The sequence below is a fragment of the Mya arenaria genome, chromosome 3 (assembly GCF_026914265.1).
Source record: "Mya arenaria isolate MELC-2E11 chromosome 3, ASM2691426v1".
Lineage (NCBI taxonomy): Eukaryota > Metazoa > Mollusca > Bivalvia > Myida > Myidae > Mya > Mya arenaria.
Window position 1 is genome coordinate 66589014 of NC_069124.1, and position 25482 is coordinate 66614495.

Genomic DNA, 25482 nt, shown 5'->3' on the forward strand with positions numbered 1-25482 from the left:
ACCTCGTAAATAGTAGTAAGGATATACGAAAGTGCGATGCGGCTGCCGGCGATTAACACCGTTTTCAATCCGCGTAAAGAAGGCCCATTGTAACAACAAGGAAATGGATTGTGTTAAATTAAATGTGCTTGTTTAAGAGAAAATATTTATTGTAACCTCAAAAAATGTTCGTTTTATGAATATTAAGATGTTTCCTTATAGTTCAAGCACTCTATTTCCTCTAGAAAAATCGTGAGCACACAGAAAATTTACTTGACAGTCATTGAAATGATCATACGGTTCATGGCATGCATGAATCATTACATCGGATTAAATGCATGCATGGACTAAATGTCAACATTTTCTCAACAGTTATAGGAATACCCTATGAAATGTAAGTTTTAAGTCATACTTTGCCGTGTTATTTTTCACACCATGCCTTGCCATTAAAACAACATTACTATTCTGTATTCATTGATTGCCTTGTGCAGAGTTTTGTGGGTTGTGGTAGGATGGGTGTGAGCTGGTCACCCAGTCAGCTTTACCAGCTGAAATCTATGCATGCCTTTACTTCAGCATTATTGGGTTTGGGCTGCAGATTTTTTTTGTGTCAACAGTTCTGTGGGGTTGAGGTGGGGCGGTGACTATCCACGCAGTATGCTCAATTGTTAGAGTACCATTACAACGTTCATGTGGATATGCATCAGACAATTGTAACCACGGCCTCCCCAGGTCTGGGGAATAGTGGGGACTTTGACTTTCAGTACAGCCCACACCCTGCGCGGACGATCCAATGGCAAAATCCCTGCCAACGCCCCCACACCCCAGGGACTCTAGGTAAGGTCCATTCCACTCTATATTTTAAGCGAAGATAAAACCACCGCATTCAACCAGCACTGCAGGGCCACCTGATAGGTAAAAACACAGCCCATTTCCGCTGGTTAACCCCAGTATTCCCCCGGACCGGGGGGGGGGGGGGGGGTTACAATTGACTGGTGCACTGAGTTGACAGATCTTGACTTAAAATTGTATTTGTTCAAGGCAGATCATGCTTCACTTTACCTCCTAGGCTGTGGATAAAACCCACTCATTAGAAGTTTCCTTACACATTATACTTGTCTTAATCTATAATTATTAGTCTCAATATCTTTGAGTAAATTGTCATTTTTTATTAAAAACAACCAAAAGAGTAACTGATAAGATACTCAACTGATTTATTTTTTTGTAAATAAAAGCCTTAAACAAATATTTAGCCAGGTTACTAAGCTTTTCATCAATGTATACCAGACTTTTTTCAATAATACTTAATCTATTTTGAATAATTAGCCTTTAGATCACTCTTCACCAAATGACTCTTTTATGTCCAACTCCATAAAATGCAAACAAGAATAATTACAGTTTGGATCAACATGTCTCTTAATTTTATTTTTGATATTAGTCAAGTAATAACAGAGCCATGTGTATGCAATCCAATGTAAAACTAATGATAAATTAGGTTTTGCTCCCATTTTTACTTTCATTTCTGTGCCAAGCCCTTTTAAGTGCATTGAGTCTTTTGGGAGACTTCACAATATTTCTGGCGCTTAATCCCCATATATGGCTTTAAGTTGCCATACAAATTTAAGTCTTCATTACAAAATATACTGTATGTCTCCACTTTAACCATAAACACACAATGAGAGGACTATTTAAAGCATTACCATGTGTCAGAATTATAGATCTTTCTTTACATTTTATTTTTCTAATTGTATTACCGGTCTCTTTAGCAATACCCTTGTGCCTCTTTGAGTACTTGGCTTGACAGTTTGGTTTTTAATACATTGTTTTGAATGTTTTATTTGTACACAACAATGATGATGATGATGATGACACTATGCTATGCCAAAACCTCAACACATTTTCTTCAAACAAAAAAGGACAGTCATTCAGAATAACTTTTATTACATCAGTTGAGAAAATAAACTCATACAATCAACGAAATAAACATGCATCTGTAAAATCAAAGGTCATGTTATGTGTTCGTTAAATTCAACTTAATAAAGAAAATAAATATTGGTTGCAGTAAGCAATGCGCATCACTTCTAATAAACATTCAAACAGACTGAAAAATAAATCAACACAAATGGAAAAACTGTTTGCAAGTCAGCTAGTATCTTATTTTATGCCTTATCAGATTGCTATGCAAGCTGGAAGCTTACAAAATCACTCTTAAATCTGTTGCCTAAGAAGAAACAAGTATGGACATCCTTTTCCTGAGGTCAAGAGAAAGTATCTTGGAGGTCTTGAACTCACAACCTTGAATTTGGGGCTTATCCTCTAGACCACTTTCACCTTTTCACATTTTAAAGAGCCCAGTTTACAATATGGCACTTGCAAAGATGTGCCCTATTAACAGATTTTCTGAAGTCTTAAAAATTGAACTGAACAAAATAGTTCTCCTTTATTTGGTCTGCTGATGCCATCTGTTTCTGTTTTTGTAGTTATCTTCCCTCCATAATATAGGAAAACCACTTAAAGTGTATATAAATCCTTTACCATTTTACCCTTTTAAAATATATGTTCGGATTTATTTAATTATCACGGACCAACAGATGACTTTTATCTTCAACTTCACATCAGTATGTAAGTCATCAAATATTTGAGATGACAAGATGTTCCACTGAACGCTTTGTTTCCATCTTGCACTCATTTTTCCAAGGAAGGCGTTGCAGTTGTGTTAAGATGATTGCCATGCATTGCAGGTCAATCCTCATACAATGGCATTTTTGATTACATTCGGATTCCAGTGCCTGAAATAGAAAACAGAAAATACAACAATAATAGGAATTATATTTTCAGATCAATTATTTTAAAAGCCTGTACAACAACAGAAAAGTATTCACAAAACATTAAGTGCAACACCAATTTAAAGCTGCATCCTCACAGTTTCACTGTTCTGACACCTTTTTTATTTTTGTCTTTAAACGAGCCAATTGGCAATTATTGTGCAAATGTATGGAAACCAGTGATATTAGACTGCTGACATAATATCAGATCACAATCTTTCATATACAAGTTTGAAAGTTTGGTAAAAATTCCTCCAACAAGTCATATAAGGTCACACATAATAGAACAGATTTCAATTGTTTGGAAAATATTTTTTTGCTATTGCTTTAAGCCATTTAATTAATTAATTATATGTGTAAATTTAATTGAATTACTCCTTTGGGCTTTTGAAGAATGACCAAGAAGAACTGTCAATCTGTGAGAGAGCAGCTTTTAGCTCTGGACTACTGGTTAATTAAAAAATATGAAATGAAATTGTTATCATGTTTAAATTCATCTACAATGTTGATATTTTAATACTGTCAATCCTTGTTGGTTAATTGTACAAACATGCAGGTACTTTTGGGCTTAAACCAATAGGATACTTGACTGTTAAATTATTGTCCGAATTTCGAAAATAGCACAACCATTACCTCATCTGCCTTTTTTCAATAGAACAAGCCGGGAATCAGAGTCAGCTGCACCCCTGGTACCATACTCTTCTCTGAAAATGACAATAAGATTAAAATTTAAATGTCTGCATTTCATTGGCACAGTAAAAATGTCAGCATTTTTCAATGTTTCTGCATCACCACCACTGGTGGATATCAAAGAATTTAGTCTTGAAAGAAATGTGTGCTGGTTTATGCGTTCAAACTCATTTTGTTAAACCAATAGAATGAAGATCTAATTTATTTAGAGAACTATATCAGTGAACAGGGCCGAGGTATTCAATTGTGCCATTACATTAAGTTGTTCGCTACCAACACTCACCGACATATAAACCATACATCCTTGGTTAAAAGAATGTAAATATTAATTATAAAAAATTAAAGTTAATGATATGAAATGTATAAAGCTAACCTATTATCGATCTAAGTAAAGTTAGATTCAGACTTATTTGTTATCAAAAAAATAAATAATAGAGTATTTGTTTTCTTAATTTTTGCCACTGATCACTGGAGCTTCAAAATTGTTATTTACTAAATTGAATCTGTCAAATGAAAGAAGACTTTACCCCACCCACTAAGAATTAATGACATTTCCAATTAGTTTCTCATTAGGGCTCTTTTAAAACTATTTTTATATTTTATTAAAATACAATAAGTATAAAAATAACACTTACACACAAATAAGTGGTAAAAGTTCGCTCCTCATTCTGTCTTTGGACTAACATATCTCTTGGTTGTTTGAACATCTTCTTGGTCGGCCATGATGGACTATTTTCTTACGACCCGTATTATATCCGAGGCCATATCTTGATACTAGCCGAGGAGTTCCGATTGGTGGTGGCAGTGATTACTGTACTGCAAGGGAAGTAACACTGCGCGGAGTTTGCTTTTGGCCAACTTACTATTTCCCGGACCCGGTCTCGGTCTCATCCGGTATTGTCTGCAATATGATATAGTACATGTAGCCATTTGACGATCTATAAATACAATTTTGATTTCTAAGCACATTGCCAAAGTCAATTAGTACATGTTTATTTTGAGAAGGGTTATATAATGCTTCTGATATTTGGTTATCATGTAAAATAAGAAAGACGGAAACTTATATAAAGCTTACAGGGGCGTTGTTTTGACACACCCTAGCTTTGACCACGCCCCTCCCCCCATTTTATAAACCTGCCCCTGGGATTCAGCTGTGTGCATAAACCGTTTAATGCTAAATAAAGATATGTACGTTGTGATATGTTATGTTAGCTAAGCGATGTCCATACCGACAATTAATATAAGTAAATATTTATTATTTATTATAAACCTGGCAAATTATCATATTATTGTTGATATGTCCACCTAGTTTCATGGGAATACCTATAACAGTTTCGAGATTAAAAGCCAATAGGAAAGTTCGCGCAAGAGGCCAAAGATGAAAACATTAAGTCTATGACTAAACCTCCATATAATAAAGGTGTTGTTATCCTAAATGAACAGTATCCCTGTATCGACAATAATCAATTATGCTTATTGATAGTCTATCAAAAATTTCATTTTACTTCAAAACCAGTAATACCCTTGTAAAAAGATATTTTTTACATGGCATTCGAAAATATCGAAAATTGATATTGAGAATTATTTAAATTGTTCCTGTTCTAGACCTAAATATAACAAAAAGGCGAAACGCCACAGTTGAAGCCTGATCTCTAATGATAGCAATATGTTTGATCTGGTTTGAGTTAGACAAACGGTATTTTGGTACCGATGGAGATGTTTTTAAGATATTTCGTATATCATATTAAGACACTATAATGAACTTGGTGATATACTGCTCACGGGCGATTTTAACTCTAGAACAGGGAATAAATCAATTTTAGCCAGAATATTAATATTGTATCGATATGCCGACTTTTGACATACACACTGAGCATTTACCGTATAGATCGTCTTTTGATACGCAATCTTATGGCCTTGGTGACAACTTATTAACTCTTTGCGAAGAGAACAGCATATTTATTGTTAATTACCGACTAAATTTGGAGCGAATAACATTGCCAATTTTGCTTACTAAACATCGGCAATACAATCTGTTGTCTGAAGCCATCAGGTTTTTCAATATCTATAGAAACCGGGAGTATGGAGACCGGGAGAGACTGGGAAATAGGACCGCCCAAAGCGATTCATTTTATCAAATCTACGCAGGGGTTACTCCCCTTACATACTTTTAGAATTGTACGAAAATCTGAACACAAACTATTCATGCTAATATTGTTAAATATATTGAATTGAATTGCATAAAAGAAAATGGAATTGCCTATCAATACATAGAAAATGATCCAAAATAGGAATGTACTTATGTAGGCAGGACAAACCTCTTATTACACATGTGAATATAATTATATTAGACTGTTTGACAACATGGCATTAGTATGGCCATATATATGTATGATTAAATGTATGCTTTTCATATGAGAAGCGATCTAAAAGAGTCACAGGATGTTGTAGAGGCCAGGCTGTGATACCACTTCACGTCATGCATGTACATTGGTCAAAAAGCACTATAATCTATCTTTACAACATTTTTGTCGCCCGTTTTCACAATTGTATATAAAATGTATGTAAACATGAAAATAAACTGTAACTTTGTGTTACATACTGGAACCAGCCTTTCAAGATGTGGTGCAATTTCTTCCAAGAAATTACAACTAATTGGTTACTACCAATCAAAAACATCTTAAAGCTGCACTCTCACAGATTTACCGTTTTGACAACTTTTTTTTATTTTTTTGCCACGTCTTGGAATGAGCAATATTTGCGTAAATATCTGCAAACCAGTGACATAAGTCTGCTGACAAAAGATCACATCGCATATTTTCATATTTCCATTCGAACATTAATGTTTTATGGCTAAAGGCGTTACTAACGCTTTAAGAAAAATGCATAAAACAAGATTTGTTTAACTTAATTGTGACTGAAATCTGCGATCTGGGTTTTTGTATGCAGTCTAGCTTATATCACCATGCATTTTCGCATAAATTGTCACGTTCCAAAAAAATAAAACAGTCGTCAAAATGGTTAATCTGTGAGAGTGCAGCTGTAAGCAACTAGAGTGCGAAATATGGGTAAGAATATGTATTTTCTCTAAGAATTACTAATTGCAATAGAATTAATGATTAAAGAGTTGAGTGAGAAATATGAGTAAGAATATGTTTCTTTATTTATCTCTGGTTGCAATAGCGAGTCTTTATGATTAACATTGTGTAAGGCAGTACGTGCTTATATAACTTTCGTGAAAGATTACCTTTTCGATGTGTCCTGACCATCATTAAATGGAAAGTTACGGGACAGTCGTTGACTGTTTGACTGGTGGCCGAAATAGATGTGTATGGTTTTCAGATCAGAAGGACTCTTGTCCCTTTTGCCTATGTATCTATATTAAACACTTTTGCAGATGGAAGACTAAACGATTAATATAGTGTAAAGCATTGCTTATCTTATTTTCGCGATATATCATACCTTTTGCATGTGTGTTGTGCAAATTCTACAGACTATTTATGACATCAAGATACAATATTTATTATTATTATTGTTTAGATAGTTTGGTCATTTTCAGTCTTTTACAATACAGTGCAATGCGGTGCAGTACAATAAATATGTTTTACGATAAAACGATGTTTGGTTATTGCGCATTTTTAAACTATATATCCTGAAGTCATGAATCCTTAGGGGAATGATAATGGGGTGATGGAGTTTTGCACCTGCGGTTTTATTTCTGTAGCACTCGGTATGACTAAAGGTACTGTCTTGAAATGAGCAAAAATGGCATTTCTGGACTTGTGGACTTGTGTCGCTCAAAACTCCAAAACCTATATATCCAAGAGTCAACAATTCTTGGCGGGATGTTTTCTAGGTGATGAAGTTATGTCCCTGGAAGTTCGTTTCCCGTTATTCTTAGTTTGTAACTCATAAGTTTGATGCACATTTATGGAGAATGGAAAAAAAATAATGGCCCTTGCTTATATAACAAAAGCGGCATATGGGGGCATCCGTGTCTGGTCATATGTACATATTCTAGTTCTAGTATTTTCAATAATGGTTTAAAAACATGATCAAATAAGGACAACAAAATACAAGTTAGGTTCTGTTAAAATTACGCATACTATTCGATACACAGGTATGTCAAATTGACATGACACCTAACTACCATGATATAGGTCTTAAACCTTATAAGTATCATGCGTATACTGTACATCCGGAAAAGTACAAACTGGATGTACAAGGTGTTGATAATGTCGTTACGGTGAAAGCTGAAGCGGGTGGACATCACCAAGCTCAAACCATGTTGGAGCTGCAGACGGCGGAAGTTGTGGACAAGGTTCTCTCCCCTAAGGTCATTAATTGCCATCTAACACCTAGGTAAGGTGCTATCTTATACATTGGTTACGCGCAACCACACACCTAGGTTAGGCGGTCACAAAGACACACATATGTTAAGTGTTCCACACCCACCTAGGTTGGTGCCCCATAACACATTATTTTTCCCACTTAAACAACAGTCAGATAAGGTCTTACGTCTTCCAGTCATTGTCAGGAAAGGGTATCGGTTATTCCGTGGATTTCATATATTGCTTCGTTTGCATTTGCCGCTTTATACTCACCATGGATCAATCTTTCCACTACATACTACATGTAATACCTCCCAGCAATCAGATGTATTTCTTAACCTTCAAACAGGGCTGTCGTCAAGATTTGATACCCAACCGTAGGAGTAGGGTTTGTACCACATGTCTCGTCCGTAATTGGGATCATTCCGTCCATGATATTCATACCACGATTATAAATTCGAATTCGTACACATTGGAAGAATTGTCTTTGCCTGAGCTAAATATGTACTCACATTATTTCTATAGATTTCTAGGTAATATTCTTACAGGGATGATAAAGACAGTGTCGTGTGTGCAAAACCTTAAGGATACAGTCGTTTCCTCCTTCAATCCTGTACGGGGCATTCAAATTTATGAGTACGGCAATGGCCAATTGAAAAAAATGGAAAAATGGATACGGCCGTTCGTCCAGGGAAAATGTGTGGTTTCCGTGCCTCAACATGCGTTTACATTTCTTAGTATTTGCCACTGCTTCGGTATTAAGATTAAGTAATTTATTTTATCATTTTATGGAATTCCTATATAAGGCAATATATACAAAAAGTCACATATGCCTGAGAAGTTGTTTTATTATTGAAACTATAGAGCGAGTTGTATATTTTTCAGATGAATACGGGCCTACCAAAACGATAGGCAGGAGATGATGGAGGTTGGGGCTAGGGAATCCGCTACACGTCATGTACTTCGAGGACCTAAAAATGGTAAGGCATCGTTCTGCGTTGTATAAGAGATTATTAAATCTTTCAAATATAGTTATTCCATTACTGATGATGATCTCCATTATAATTTGACGAACACACAGCTAGTTCCTAATATACTGGAGCTTGTTTCAGTTATGTCTACTTTTAAATAGTTTTTATCTATTTCGAGACGCAGGCCACTGTGTAAAAAGTCAACTAGAAGCCGGGTAGCTGCCCTACAATGTATGTGTATTCTTCCCATAAACAATGTTATGTTATTGTGGATGACACATTTCAATGAAATTCAAAAGTTCGTCATATTGCAGTTTTAGTCGACCCAAAGTTCACATCCATAATGTTGATCCGTATGAAAACACTTGATTATTAACGATAAGGTTTCGAAACGAATTTAATTTTCTTTATTAAAGAAAATTCAAATTGAAGTTATCAATTTTTCTAGAACGGAAAATTAAGGTATAGAGAGTTTGGTCAAATTTCTAGAGATTGATATACGGGATAGTTTGAAGCAAGATATTCTCGACTAGTGAGGCTTCCACAAATTGGTTGCGGAAAAAAACTTCTGAATCTTTAGAAAAAGTGAATATTTGTAGCCTGACTGTAATACATTTTACTGTGTAGATCATGTCATGTGGAGTTATTATCTTGTGTTTAAGGTAAGGTCGTGGACTGGAAGAACTGGTTAACGGTTGACCCGAACGAATACTTCGTCTCCGAATGGAGCAAACTGATACAGCCTGGACTTTTTTTCCAATTCAAACACAAACGGAATACTACAAACCTGTGACCACGAATCTTACTGTTGTGTTGTGATAAAACGAAAGAAGAAATCGCCTCTATTCTTCGGATACAAGCACGTACGTATGAATGACAGATATATGCAAGACTCAAACTCCACAACTCTATAAATATATTTATGATTTACCTCTGTATGGCCACCAGACACGATCAATGCGATTGTAGATCATCACGGCCGTGTTATTTTTATGAGCGCCTGTATCTATTTCACGTTTAAGTATATAAAGTTTTATTAAAGCGTTTGTTTAAGTTGATTCCTATTTAGACTGATCTGCAAATGGAAAATATATTTTAGGACAGATTTCTTTATGAACACTGAAATCGTGCCTTCTGTCGGGATGCTTTGGCAACGGTCACATTCGACTATGTAACAAAATGTGAAACAAATTACAACAACCTTATCATAATGCGAGGTGTCTACCGAGCCAAGCCCGGGAATGGAACGCAGGGTATCTTGGTTTGAATAATGCGCTAACCGGACGACCATCTTTACATCAATTTTTGCCGATCAATCCGAAAAAAATACGATTCGACAAGAACCTTTGAAATGCCAAGCACTGACATATTCAGTCTATACACTTGAACTTTGTAGACGTTCCTGTTCTCCATACAGCCATCAGCGGTAATAGAGAAAACAATGGCGGTTGAAATCCGACAATGTGCTGTAGACTTCTTTGTAACACTATGTTCAAAATTAACATAAAAGTATTTGTTTGATTGATTTTAACGGAAACAAAGGCCAGGATGTTCAGATAGTTCGTACCAAGGGGATTATTTGCTATCGCTTCTTTTCGTACCAAATTGAGTTACTGACAAATACGATGGACCCTTACCGTACAGATTGGAACCAGATTTCTGTAGTAAAGTTGAATTTATTTGCATAAACGACTCATAAAGGGTTTTCCTTTGTTTAAAGAGACAAGACATAACAAACTCGACATCCCAATGGCATCATAACATCATTGAGAACTATGAACAGGGTCTGGTCTATAGGCATGTATAATACGTGAATAGGTAATGAATGGTCTGAAAAGAGTATACAATAAAACATAAATCCAATAAATCAAAGTAGTTGATATATTTCAGGTATAATGATAAGAAAACTATTGTCAGACTGGGTCATATGCAAATATTATACGTGAATATGTAATGAATGGTCTGAAAGAGGGAACAATAAAACCTAAAAAATAGGCTAAATCCAATAAATCAAAGTATTTCGTAGGTATAATGATCAGAAAACTATTGTCAGAAACTAAGTTCAAACCGTTATTTCTAATTTTATTCTCAAATACGATTTCGCCAGTATAGTTATAACTGTAACAAAGTAAATAATTTAGACTTCTAAATGGAGATGTATGTATCTTCGAGACACTAGACAGCAAAATATTTAAACTTGCTGCTCTTTTCGTCTGGTTCTCAAAATACATGCATTGCATTATTAATCAAAATGTCTAAATAGGAGAAAAGGAAATTGAACCAAACGTCATCAATTTACCAAAAATGATTTTCTATGACAGAAATAACTCTAAGGATCTTATATTATAAGCAATGTTTTGCTTTAAGCGATATCAGTCCTGTTAAGTGAAATCAACGGAATGCGCTTTGCCTCACGGTGACAGAATTCTCCGTGTTACGGAAACAGCGTGCTCAATGAAAATTAATTTACATCAATCCCGACATTCTATTACGTATTCACTTGGCCTAACACAAGCACTAATTGGACATTAATTAAATCTAGAAACCGTCCCTAATGTGACAGATTCGCCTTTCATCCATTAGCGGTGGTCTGCTAAGCGTCAACGGCAGTCGCTAGAACTGAGAATGATACGTATAAATTACAATCGGAAAAGATTTGAAATCTGTCGGCACGAAAACTCTACATTCTGCAACCAATTTACTTAATTACAACATTTCACCTGCTTTTAAAAACCAAATTAGCTTCCAAACCGTTATCTGTTTCGCGTAACAGTCAACTCGCTTTAATAGTTAGCAGCCATTTTCGAATAAAGCAATGTCGCGAAATCCCGCGGGATTTCGACACCGTGTTTTCACCAATCAGAATTAATTAATAACTGCTGTTTGGGGTGCTTCTGGTTTCTTCGATCATTAGGCCAACGATCGCTCGCTCTCTCTCGTAGCTATTCACAGTAGACTGAACCTGATGAAATTGCAGGCTCTTCAAAAGAAACACTGTTTCCTTGTTTCTTTTTTGGGGCAATTTGCTAATTGTAGCTCGAAGTACTATAAGGCCGAGGTCTAGCAATGAATAACGCAACATCAACAAGTAATCTCTAAAATGCGTGGGGTGATTTTTTACAAAACAAGGTTGACAGTGAAATCTCATTGAACGGAGTGTTTGTTCTTAAAAACCTTTTTAAAAAAGATGTACACATGTTCGCCGATGGATACAATTACTTCTAATTGAATAGACAGTGACATTATTGTACTTACAACTTTAACGAGTATGCTTTCAAAAACAGAGAATGAGTGAGTTTAAACGCCTTTACATACATTTGCATCCATGACGAACATGTCTGCATTTATGTTTTAATCTTCCTTTAGCCGTCGGAAGTATTGTTCTTTGTTTAAAATTGGAAATCTTTTCATTTGAAACAATGACTTGTCAATTATTCAACCAGGAGATACACGCGAAATGTGTTTAAATCGCTATTCCCCTGGTAATAAAACACCGTCATAAATATTTCTCAGAAATCTCCGTATTGCACGCACATTTTGATCACTTTGGTTCAAAGAATGATGGCCATTTGTGTTAAAGATTTCTTTAAGTAATTAAATGTCAAAATATTGTCGGACGCCGAGACTTAAACACGCCACATTTCAAGGAAATCTACACCGATTCATCGTGGTAAGGGAGCTTTTCAAAAACTTCGCCACCAACTAAGTCCCGTTGGAGACCGTTTAAGGTCCTTTTCAGAGAATTGCCAATTTTCGATAATTACAGTTCTTCGGCTTTTGACTCTCTAATGACCCGTTAAATCTGTGGGCTGCGGTTATATACAACCGCTGGTTTTGTGGCCCAGCTGAGCTCTGATGTCTGTAGGTGTCCTTAGACTTCAGGAGGCTCTACCATTTGTGTTTCCCTGACAGCATGAACACTTATACGTACATTGATATGCATGTATTATTTCCTAGAAGGCAATTACATGAGTCTTGATTATCGCACATGTAAAGTTTTTCAGGATTTGTTTTATCACTTAGACGGTATTGACCTTTCTTTGGGGTGATAGTCCTGCAAGATACGAGCTATACTATTCAACTTTATTTGTGCAAATTTATTTCTAAAATATTCGAACGTCGCGATAACATCGTTAATATTGTTTCTTAACCAATTTCACTTAGTTAAGCCTTACGTTTAGAATTTGACTCGTTTTTATTTATTTCATTTACATATATAATATTTCTTCATACATTATAGTTCTTTACAAAGTACATGCATTTGATATGATATATCTCTTTTCGTGACAAATAGAATTAAGATATTTTGCTTAACGCTTGTTTGTCCATCCTCAATGTCAATTTGAAATATAATACAAATTTAATGTGTAAAATACTGATTATTAATAGTGATCATATTACATATGTCGTGTATCACATTCAAACCTATTGTTTTATTGTTGTATGTATGTCTAATTAAATGAATCTTTTGATCATGTAATGAGGAATACGTTTTTATTTAAATTACTTAATAAATGTGTGTAATCTTGAATCTTCAACCTGTCATGTCAAAGATAGAAATGAATGCTATCTTCAGTTATATATCTAATTAACTATATTTACGGTTTTCTTGAATCTTTTATTATTTTGATAATTTCCATATATGAACATTCTCCAAATTCCTTAGCTATCCTTACAGTGACACTCTTATTCAAAACCAATACATACACATGTATAACAAACATAAATTTTGACAGATAAACCTTTAACTACTTACTAAATAATGCATTTATGGAAAATACTAAATACTGATAACAAGATTGTAACCAAGTATTTAATAGTTGAAAACGCACAAATATTAAATGATTTGTGAATGCTAAAAGATTTACTGTGATCTTCTATAGTCTCGTAAGGTAGAAATAACGTGTTTTATGCACATTTCTTTTAAATTAAACTCGGTGTCCTTCATAAAAACCATTATTTTCGACATTTATTTTTCTGGAATATTAAAACAATACTATTAATTGTGATAAATCTCATTTGGGAGTAAGAGTGCATCTTTGAATAGTTTTTAATATTTACTACCTTGTCATTATGATCATTTGCCATGAATATTTTATTTTCTTGTAAATATTTGACGAGATGCCATGTTATATAAGTCTAAAAAATCTTCTGTTCGGTTCTGTTAAAAAACAACTAAAAACGATACATATCGCCTTTCATGCCGAGCGGCGCTTTGTCAAAATGGAACAATTCACTCAGCGCGGAGTAATTCTAAATATTTTATTACAATACATGTTTCCTTAATAACAGACTGTGGCAAATCTGTCCATGATATAGTCTGAAAAATCATTATATCAATGCTGGTCTCGACAGGGAATCGAACATTGGAGTATTTAAATAGCGACCTCTTGCGGAAGGCAATGAACATGTACATATGTGACTACGCACGTGCGTATATTGAAACATAATAAGAGGTTAAAACAATTATAATTATTGTTTCCTATACACAAACATAAAACATATATAACTGTGTGTTTGCATGTGAACTGTGTGAATGTAACAGTGCACATACCCCATACCCTTAAGGCGTCACAAAATAAATAAACTTAAACAAAAGAAACACAAAGCAGACGTAAGAAGTCACGAACATACGACGGCTTGGGTGCCGGCCAGAACATTAGCCGTAATTGCGTTCCTGATCTCGGAGCACGAGACTGTAAATTATTTTGCCACGATGGAATTACTGCGGACAAACGAAGTATCTATCAGAGTTTAGTTTGGAATTGATATATAACACATTACAGCCATTATTCCACATCTAGCTGATCTTTATGTTTTCCCCGCATGCCCGTGTCCCACGGGAGGCGCCGAGATACAAATCCTGGTGAACTGGCAATCGGAATTTACCTATAATTCCATTCGGAACTCCTCGGCCAATTTTATCGAAAACAACCTCTGATGTATGCCGGTACATCAGTAGAAGTAGTTCGTAAAGTTTTGAATTATATAATATTATAATGAAATGTAGTGTTTTATCTTGTATTTGTAGATCTAAGTTTAAATTGATTGCCAGTGAAGTGTATAATTACAAACATAATTAAGATTCCAAAGAGTTAAGTCATTAAGTTTAACTGCTAAATTGAATTTAATACGCGACTTACTTGCAGCGTAGTTGTACCAATTTCTGACATTGTAAACCGTCCTTATACATCCGAGTTTGTTTTCGATAAAAATGGCCGAGGAGCTCCGAATGCTATAATTCATCGGACTTTCTCGATTTACGAAGAGTTGAAATTCATGTAAAATAAGTTGGTTCATTCGTCGGTAAATTTCAACCTTGCAAGCATTCCTAATCGACATGTTATAGTTATGGCGTCCACCCCACGAATTATGCTAATTTCATTCACGAGAATCACATGCCGCAGGCAAAACATTGAAATAATCAAACTGCATCTTGTAAGTAGACTATTGCATGACACTGTCATGTTTTAAGAGAACTTGAAGCTGTTGACAATTCAATCAACCCTGTAAGGTTATATTCCCATCCCTTATTACAAAACTGTTGATTCTGCCTGCCTTTGCTGGTTTCGAAAAAAAATGCAACAAAGCTTCAGAAGATGTTCTGCTTTGTATTTTCCCCAAGCTATTGAGCCAGAATCAATCGAATTCGCACCTCGAGAACTCGTAAAGCTCGCTCACAATCCGTAACTGTCATTGGGCCCCGTTTTCCCGCGATTTCACCGCTCATGGGAGCGGGCCCGGGTGTGGTGGACGAGGTCATAAATCTCGAAGACACGAACATAGGCAGTTACAGGAGACCTGTTTTGGCGAAAATGTGTTTTGGGGGATCTAAGATGATTGTCGACATGACATGTTCATATGTCAATATCGCAAGTAGCTGTCGGCATATTACCTCCATCACGTGAGACGTATCTTCCCGTAATTTGTAATCATTACTTAAACTAATGAATTGAATTTTACAGAGAACATCCTGTTTCTCTGTTCTTTTTTCTGCCTTAGAGCATGGGGAGATTTAACGTGTTGCTTCTTAAAACAGACAAAATTATACTGTGTCAAATAAAGATCGGTATATTAAAGTGCGATGTATGCATTCATAGATGAACCGGTATATTAAAGTGCGATGTATGCATTAATGAGTGAACCGGTATATTAAAGTGCGATGTATGCATTCATAGATGAACCGGTATATTAAAGTGCGATGTATGCATTCATAGGCGAACCGGTATATTAAAGTGAGATGTATGCATTAATGAGTGAACCGGTATATTAAAGTGCGATGTATGCATTCATGAGTGAACCGGTATATTAAAGTGCGATGTATGCATTCAAGAGTGAACCGGTATATTAAAGTGCGATGTATGCATTCATGAGTGTATAAATATACCATACAAACAATTATGATCACACTAAAAAAACACTTTGTCTAACAGAAGCTTAAACAATTTTGGTAGCGAGTGACCTAAGGTTAATTTCAGTAAAATTATTCCTAATATCGAGCTTCCGGTTTTTTACTCTGCCACAAGTGTTCAATAAAGCTAAACGGTATAAACAAGCCCCGCCTCCTGGTTGGGTGACTCGAGGTGTCACGGGATAAACAAGCCCCGCCTCCTGGTTGGGTGACTCGAGGTGTCACACAAGTGTTCAATAAAGCCAAACGGGATAAACAAGCCCCGCCTCCTGGTTGGGTGACTCGAGGTGTCACACAACTGTTCAATAAAGCCAGACGGGATAGACAAGCCCCGCCTCCTGGTCGGGTGACTCGAGGTGTCACACAAGTGTTCAATAAAGCCAGACGGGATAAACAAGCCCCGCCTTTTGGTCGGGTGACTCGAGGTGTCACACAAGTGTTCAATAAAGCCAAACGGGATAAACAAGCCCCGCCTCCTGGTCGGGTGACTCGAGGTGTCACACAACTGTTCAATAAAGCCAAACGGGATAAAACAAGCTCTGCCTCCTGGTCGGGTAACTCGAGGTGTCACACAAGTGTTCAATAAAGCCAAATGGGATAAACAAGCCCCGCCTCCAGGTTGGGTGACTCGAGGTGTCACACAACTGTTCAATAAAGCCCAACGGCATAATACAAGCTCTGCCTCCTGGTCGGGTAACTCGAGGTGTCACACAAGTGTTCAATAAAGCCAAATTGGATAAACAAGCCCCGCCTCCTGGTTGGGTGACTCGAGGTGTCACACAACTGTTCAATAAAGCCCAACGGCATAATACAAGCTCTGCCTCCTGGTCGGGTAACTCGAGGTGTCACACAAGTGTTCAATAAAGCCAAATGGGATAAACAAGCCCCGCCTCCTGGTCGGGTGACTCGAGGTGTCACACAAGTGTTCAATAAAGCCAAACGGGATAAACAAGCCCCACCTCCTGGTCGAGTGACTCGAGGTGTCACACACGTGTTCAATAAAGCCAAATTGGATAAACAAGCCCCGCCTCTTGGTCGGGTGAGTCGAGGTGTCACAAAAGTTGGAGGACAGATCTATCATGAACGTGTGGAAACATGTTGGTGAAGACGTCTTCAGAAACGTTCGACTGGATGGAACTCGCCGCATTCTCACCCGTACAGTCCTTCGGCATAGTTATGAAAGCCTTGCCCAAAGCGTTTGAAATTCAAAACATATTATTCTTAGTTTCATTGACATTTACACCAAAATACACCAATTGTCTCAACCAATTTGGGTAATTTAACAACAGTTATATGCGAACAAGTCCAGAGGAAGATGTTTAAGTATAGTGCTTAGAATGGCGAGGATGCGCAGATTGGACGGTCCTTATAATGTTATATATATTTCAAAATGCAGCGTTCGATACTTACTGTGATCGGGGATCCCTTGGTCACCAAACATCATGGAAGGTCTCGAGGGCCTCATAGTCACTTGTCCAGGCGGGACACTTTAGTTTGTTGACAGAAAGTTAGAACGGAACCCATTAAACATTTTAAGCTCAAGCAGAAATTAAATCACGATCTAAAGAATGATCAAATTGTTCGTAGTTGAAAGCGATTTGCATTCTATTTATTTATTCTTAATTAATAATTTATATTTTGAATGCAAGTAGATATGTAGTTACCATATTTTAAACCCTCAGGCATCCAAAATAATGCTGCATTTGACAAAACATGCAAACAAATTCAACGAAGCCCTGTTGCTTACTCAATGTTTTTCATACACATGGTTCGTACGCATAGTATTCAGCGTATATATCTGATTAGGACACAGAGCGTTTTTATGCTTTAAATTATACCATTAAAATACGTTTACATACATAACTTCTGCACATTACTTTTTAATAATATAGTTTTATCTGCATAGTGACCTTGATTTCTAGCACGACTTATCGAAAAAAGGAGACTTTACTACTCGCTCCGTAGTCGGCGACGTCGTCGACGTCCGCTTAAATGCCAGGGCAGTTTGGCATATTAATTATAAATCCAATACCCTTCATTCCATTCACTAAATAATTCACACAGTTGTTAAGGACCATCACATAATGAGGTTACATAACTCCATATTACCCTAAATAAAAAAAATTGGACCCTAAATTACTAGGGACTTAAAGGGGTTAATGTTTAAGCACATATTCAGTCAGGTTAAAGTATTAGGACAAGTTGGGATTTATTTTCTAAGAACTTCTATACCCTTAATTCTATAAACTTAATACTTTACACAATTATTCACGACCATCTTACAATTATGTTACATGACACCATTTCATCGTAAGTACAATTTATGGTCCCTGATTGACTTAGAAACGTAGGTTAAAGTTTTAGGGCCCATTGTGTCTGGTAAAAGATAAAGGGCATGTTGGAATTTTCACTAATTACTTCTATACCCTTTATTCGATTGACTTCATACTTCACACAGGTGTTAACTGCCATTACACAATTAGGTTACATAACTCCATATTAACTATAAAAACAAATTATGACCCTTGATTGACTTTTTTACTTCTTTTTTATTGCTTTTTGATAGGCACATTTTATTTATATTTTTAACCATAGTGAAATCTGGTTATAATAATGATGTATGCCGTTGCTGGGGCAGACCGGCATGAGGGCGGTATGGTATAGGATACTTTTAATAAGGTTGACAAATGGTGACAATGGACATCGGACACTAAAAATGAAAGTCGTGCTGGCACGACATTGGACATTGTTGGACATAGAGTTTTCAAAAATGAATGTCGTGCTGGCACGATATTGGACGTTGGACATTCAAAAATGAAAGATCTGCCGGCATGACATTGGACATTCAAAAATGAATGTCGTGCTGGCACGAAATTGGACATTGGACATTGAGCTTTAAAAATAAATAAAAATAGTACATCTTACCATAATAACAGTTTGAAATCCTCCGCTGGACAACCAGTCATTCTCTGAGGTTAACTAAGATCTGACCGCTTCCTTTTTATGATCAGGTGTTTGATTGGTCACCAAAATTATGTATACCTTGTATAAGTTATATTTCAAGCAAAAGTTTGTGATGATCATAAAAGTTATAAAATGTGAAATAAAAGAGCTAGTCAAAGTTAATGTTTAAGCGATTATATTGAGCAAAGAAAAATACACCTTAACTGAACATATTCCGGCTCCGTTTCGAATGTCCAATCTCATCTTGAACGACAGAACTTTGAATTGTTATAATGGGTCTGGAGAATATTTGCGTGATAAAAGGGCTTTTACACGATGTTCTACGATGGGCGCTCAGCAAAGGATGTCCACCTTTAATGGATAGAAAATATCCAAATTCCAAAAGACTACTCCCTCCATAGACTGTCTCAAAAGAAATGGACACCCTGATGAAACATGTGATGACAAAATTAACATAAGACGTATACCAGCAATAATATCAAACAACACAATTAACGAGTAAAAGACGAAATTCGATTGCAACAATGCGTTCCACCAAACAAGAATTCATAATAATGCACCAGTCAATTGTTACCACGCTCCCCCCCCCAGGTCCGGGGGTATTCCGGGGAAATGGGCCGTGTTTTTACCTTTCAAGTGGCCCGCAGTGCCGGGTGAATGCGGTGGTTTTGTGTTCGCTTTAAATATAGCGGGGACTGGGCCTTACCTAGGGTCCCTGTGGTGCGGGGGCATTTGGCGGGGATTTTACCATCTGTTCGTCCTCGCAGGGCGGGGATTTTAGCCGGGGTTGGCTGGACCGAAAGTCAAAGTCCCCGCTATTTTCCGGACATGGGGGGGGGCGTGGTTACAATTGACTGGCGCATAAGGTTTATATAATTACAATTGTAAATGTTTAATACGAGTGATATATCTACTGCCTTTATGTATACAATGTCTATCTGCACAATTTGGATTTCAATTTATTGGTGCGACATTTCATACAGTGTATATATATATATATATATATATATATATATATATATATATATATATATATATATATATATATATATATATATATATATATATATACCGTGCTCAATAAAAGTTACCAGTACAGATTCGCATATATAAAAGTTCAAATCGACTACAGTAGTGGTCCCGTATTATTCATCCCATGGACGCGTGCACTGCTTAAATATATATATCTTAAAATCCCGTACGATGTCTCTGTCTGTCTTGGGTCCGAAATTGTCAATTATTCACTAGACGACGATTACACTTTAATGTCGAGAGAGCGCGACATTTATTTTTTGAATGTCCAATGCCATGCCAGAACGACATTGATTTATGAAATCGCAATGTCCAATGTCGTGCCAGCAAGGCTTTTGGAACGACCAATGTCCATTGTTGTGCTGGCACGACATTCATTTTTGAATATCCAATGTCGTGCCAGCAAGACTTTCATTTTAGAACGACCAATGTCCAGTGTTGTGCTGGCACGACATTCATTTTTGAATGTATAATGTCCAATGTTGTGCCAGCACGACATTCATTTTTGAATGTCTAAAGTCCAATGTCGTGCTGGTATGACATTTATTTTAAATGTCCAATGTCCAATGTTGTGCTAGCACGACTTTTATTTTTGAGTGTCAAATGTCCAATGTCGTGCCAGCACGACTTTCATTTTTGAATGTCCAATGTCGTGCTAGCACGACTTTCATTAAAAATTTTGAATGTCGAATGTCCAATGTTTTGTCAGCACGACTTTCATTATGCATGTCCAATGTCCAATGTTGTGCTGGCACAGCATTCATTTTTGAATGCCAAATGTCCAATGACGTGCCAGCACGACTGTCATTTTTGAATGTCCAATGTCCAATGTTGTGCTGGCATGACATTCATTTTCAAAAGTTCAATGTCCGATGTTGTGCCAGCACGACCTTTATTTTCAAGTGCCCAATGTCGTTTATTTCCTTTTTGAATGTTACTGTCCAATGTCCAATATTGTGCTTGCACGACATTCATATTTGAATGTCCAATGTCCAAAGTTTTGCTCGCACGACTTTTATTTTTGAATGTCCAATGTCCAATGTCTTATGTTTAGCTAACTTTACACAGCTGAATAACATTAGTTAGGGTTTTCATATTGTGACCAAACTTTGTATCTAGGAAGTGTTTATGGATGACTTCCACGTGGCCCTTAGGATCAAGGTCAAGGTCACTGGTAATAAAAAATTAAAAAAACTTTAATACTGAATCCCACCACAAAGGCTGAAGTTATTTAGTCAATCATTGAAAACCTGGTTTCGTCGAATTGCGAAGTTTCTCGTTTACTCATTGACTTGTCTTTTTATTGCTGTTGACAGGCACATATTACATAGTACTAGTAATTGTATTCATTTCTAAGACAAAGCGGTGTAAAGTCGAACGCGCTTTCTTACGACAGCTTTTGTCATAGAATGGACTGAAACATTTTCATTTTGTGAGTATTAACGTCCGCTGTTCTATTCTTCAACAAAATGCAATTATTTCGATTGGCTTTGAATATGCATGTTAGGAACTTATTTATGCATTGAAGGTGAACCAGCATTTTATTTATCTTAGAATTAGTCAACGCTCCGACCTTTGAAAACAAACATTACCTTTTTTCAAGGCAAGGAACATAGTCAACCAATTAGAAATTGGCTCATATTTTAGTTGCTTCATGAATGCCCTATTGAAAATAGCTTGTGACAAAGTCGTTGCCTAAGCATTTGACACACATTTCCATTATTTATAACTTTCTGTATACTCACTATTACTGTTTAAGTGTTTAAATGGGTCCATATTCTAGTCCAATGTATACGGGTGCATCACAAAAGCTTTCCTTTACAATCGTTTAATGTAATGACTGACCTTACAATAACCATATGTGAACTTATGAAGCTAATTCTCCAAAACTTGTATGATGATCTCGATAAATATCGTTACCATTCAGTATTCTGCGACGATCGAGTGCTTAGCGATATTTGCATGTCGGCAGACAAAAATGTCCAAACGGAAGTGAAAGGGCGCTTCAAAAAGTAACAAATAAAAATGTATAGTTTTGTTAAGAAACTCTATAACATGAATACGATTTTCACAAGGGTGTGATGTATTTAGTTCATTTATAAAACTAAACGAATTGTGGTAAATCAAACATTTAAGCCACTTGAAACAGTAGAAGACGTTGTTTGATTTAGCCGCGAGAATACGAAAATAAGCCAAGTGGCGGGGCATATTTTCGCCCCGCCACTTGTCGATTGTTCACACAAATATACGAAATGATAGAAAATAGATATATTAAATACGTCAATATCGTAAATTAATACGATAATGAAAACATCATAAATAAAGATGATTTGTAAAACTCCCCATGCACTTACTGATCTTTAAAGGAAAGATTTGCTTCAAACTATGGCACGCTACTTTCATAGCGTTGTGTACGTGGCGAAGTAAACATTGCTGGTGATCGTTGCTCTGTGGTAGGGATGTGTGATTGCTTGGTGATCGTTGCTCTGTGGTAGAGATGGGTGATTGTTTGGCAATCGTTGCTCTGTGGTAGAGATGTGTGATTATTTGGCGATCGTTGCTCTGTGGTAGAGATGGGTGATTGCTTGGTGATCGTTGCTCTGTGGTAGAGGTGGGTGATTGTTTGGCGATCGTTGCTCTGTGGTAGAGATGGGTGATTGTTTGATGATCGTTGCTCTGTGGTAGAGATGGGTGATTGCTTGGTGATCGTTGCTCTGTGGTAGAGGTGGGTGATTGTTTGGCGATCGTTGCTATGTGGTAGAGATGGTTGATTGTTTTGCGATCGTTGCTCTGTGGTAGAGATGGGTGATTGTTTGGTGATCGTTGCTCTGTGGTAGAGATATGTGATTGTCTGATGTCGTAACTTTGTGGTAGCGATGGCTAATTGGTTGATGACCAATATGGAAGAGATGGTGTTTGTTTGGTGATTGTTGCTCTGTGGAAGAGATGGTGATTGTTTGGTGATTGTTGCTCTGTGGAAGAGATGGTGATTGTTTGGTGGTGGTTGCTCTGTGGTAGAGATATATGATTGTTTGATGTCGTTGCTCTGTAGTAAGGATGGGTGATTGTTTGGCGATCGTTGTTCTCTGGTAGAAATAGGTGATTGTTTGGCGATCGTTGCTCTGTGGCTGAGATGGGTGATTGCTTGGCGATCGTTGCTCTGTGGAAGAGATGGTTATTGGTTGATGATCGTTGCCCTGTGGAAGGGACGGGTGATGGTTGCTCTGTGGAATATATGGGTGATTGTTTGATGTCGTATTTTCTGCGGTAGAAATTGGTAATGGTGATCGTTGCTATGTGATAGAGATGGATGATTGTTTGGTTTCGTTGCTGTGTGAAAGGGAAGGCGGATTGTCTGGTGTCGGCTGCTTTGTGGTAGGGATGGGGAGTTTGTATTATTATAATACATCTTTTTTCTCAGCAAAATTTAACCTAAGCTTGCGTTAGTATAAGTATTGTTCATATGGTTCAGCTTCAGGGTTTGACAAATATATTGGCATTTACGTCGCCCACGTATACCGCTCATTATCTATACAACGTCCATTGTATGGCATCGCATGAAATAAAATTAAAACACAAAACAAAGTTATCGAGTTAAGGTGGACGGAATCCCTGATTACATGTCGCTCATCGTAATCTTAAAGCAGCACTAACGACCCTCTAAGTAGTAGTTTATTTATTACTGGGGAATGACATTGGCCCTCCCGCCAAAGAATATGAACACGTTGGAGATAATCAGCAGACGACATTACAACGGAAGTGCTCTTTAGGTCTAAAGGCGCGAAAAAGTGTTGGATGGTGTAAAAACTAATCTACTCCTGGCTCTGACCAGCGGTGTCTGGCGAGAATATTCATTTCTACATAATTGGAAAAAGCAGCGTCAGTTGCAATAGAACCCCGTGCCCGACCGAAACCGTCAAATCCGGCAAAAAGATTTCAGTCAGATGTTAAGGTGTCAGACCTTGGGCGAGAAAGATTGGAGATTATTGATTCGTCATTCCTGCTTTGAAATTCAACTCAAACTTTCGTTGTTTCTGGACTTGTGGTGGCATTCGATGCTTGAAAGTATTCTAGGAGATGATAGTTCAGAACCAATGCTCCTTGTCCATTTTAAAGTACTCAAGTGAGCACTGGACATTGTTTCAAATCTGAATGCCTGTGAAGGCTTTCATTAAATAAAATAACGAGCTTATGAGTGTCGCATATGCCACTGTATGGACATAGTCGAGAATCACAAAAGCCGGGTACTATGTTTGGTATTGGCAATGTAAGAATTATTTCAGTAAGGTCGACTGTCGAGCTTGACCCCGCACACAAAAAAGCTTTTATATGAGGGATGCATTTGTTAGATGCTCAATAATCGGTTTTTACAACCAGTTGTGTTCATCAACATTTATAACATCGTTCCATAATCGCCTGTAGATTGCGAAACACTATTTGTATTTTGTGAGCTACTTTTTGCGTACTACGTCATCCGGGTATGTGTACAAGTGAACACTAACTTGTACAATAGCACGAGGAATGTGATTTTGCGAAAATCTGCGTGCCTAAAAGTACAACTTTACGCCATAGCTTCACATACAAGTAAAGGCACACGTCGTGATTCGCAATGACTCTGATGTAGTGCAATACATCTTGTCCAACCGGGTCCTTGTAAATAGTATTAATAATTCCTTGATTTACCGCTAAACAGACGTGACATGCCACGCGTCATGTTTATGTTTTGTCTTAAACTGAAGGTGAACAGCCCGTGAACTGCTACTTCTGGATCTATTAAACAATCAAAGATTAGTTTCGAACTTTCACCAGTGTAATCTTCCAAAATATTTGTTGTTAAATTAAATAAATCTAACTTAAATTTGACACTTGATGAATTGCCGTATACTTGTCTTGGTCATGTTTTAATTTGAAAATAATGGTTTGTGAATTTTTGTTGAAACAGCGCGCTTTATTTATTCAATTTCTTAATCGATTGAAAACTCTTTTATTTGTAGTAAATCTGGATTAAATCAGTGGAATTAGACCTCATACATATTCGAATGACACTAGATTAACGTAAATAAAAATATAAGTGGTTCCACAGACAACTTTAGGCATTTAGCAATTGTTTTCTTAATAGGAAATCAAAACATGGAGTGTGCAAAAATGTCATAATTTCTTATCTTGGCTACTCTGTAAGATCAACATTTTAAGCATTGTTTATTAATCCACGGTCTACAGATACATACCCCTTGGATGACCTTTGTAATAGGATAAAATGATAAATTTGATAAAATATT

General features: G+C 36.7%; 1 long non-coding RNA gene across 1 annotated transcript; it reads right to left on the bottom strand.

The window, feature by feature from the left end:
- Positions 1-1338: 1338 nt before the first annotated feature.
- On the bottom strand, positions 1339-4254 carry LOC128229172 (uncharacterized). The gene is made up of 3 exons (XR_008260044.1): positions 4130-4254; positions 3438-3508; positions 1339-2768 (listed from the first exon to the last, which is right to left on the bottom strand). It is a non-coding gene; the product is annotated as an uncharacterized LOC128229172 (long non-coding RNA).
- Between the last annotated feature and the right edge of the window lie 21228 nt (positions 4255-25482).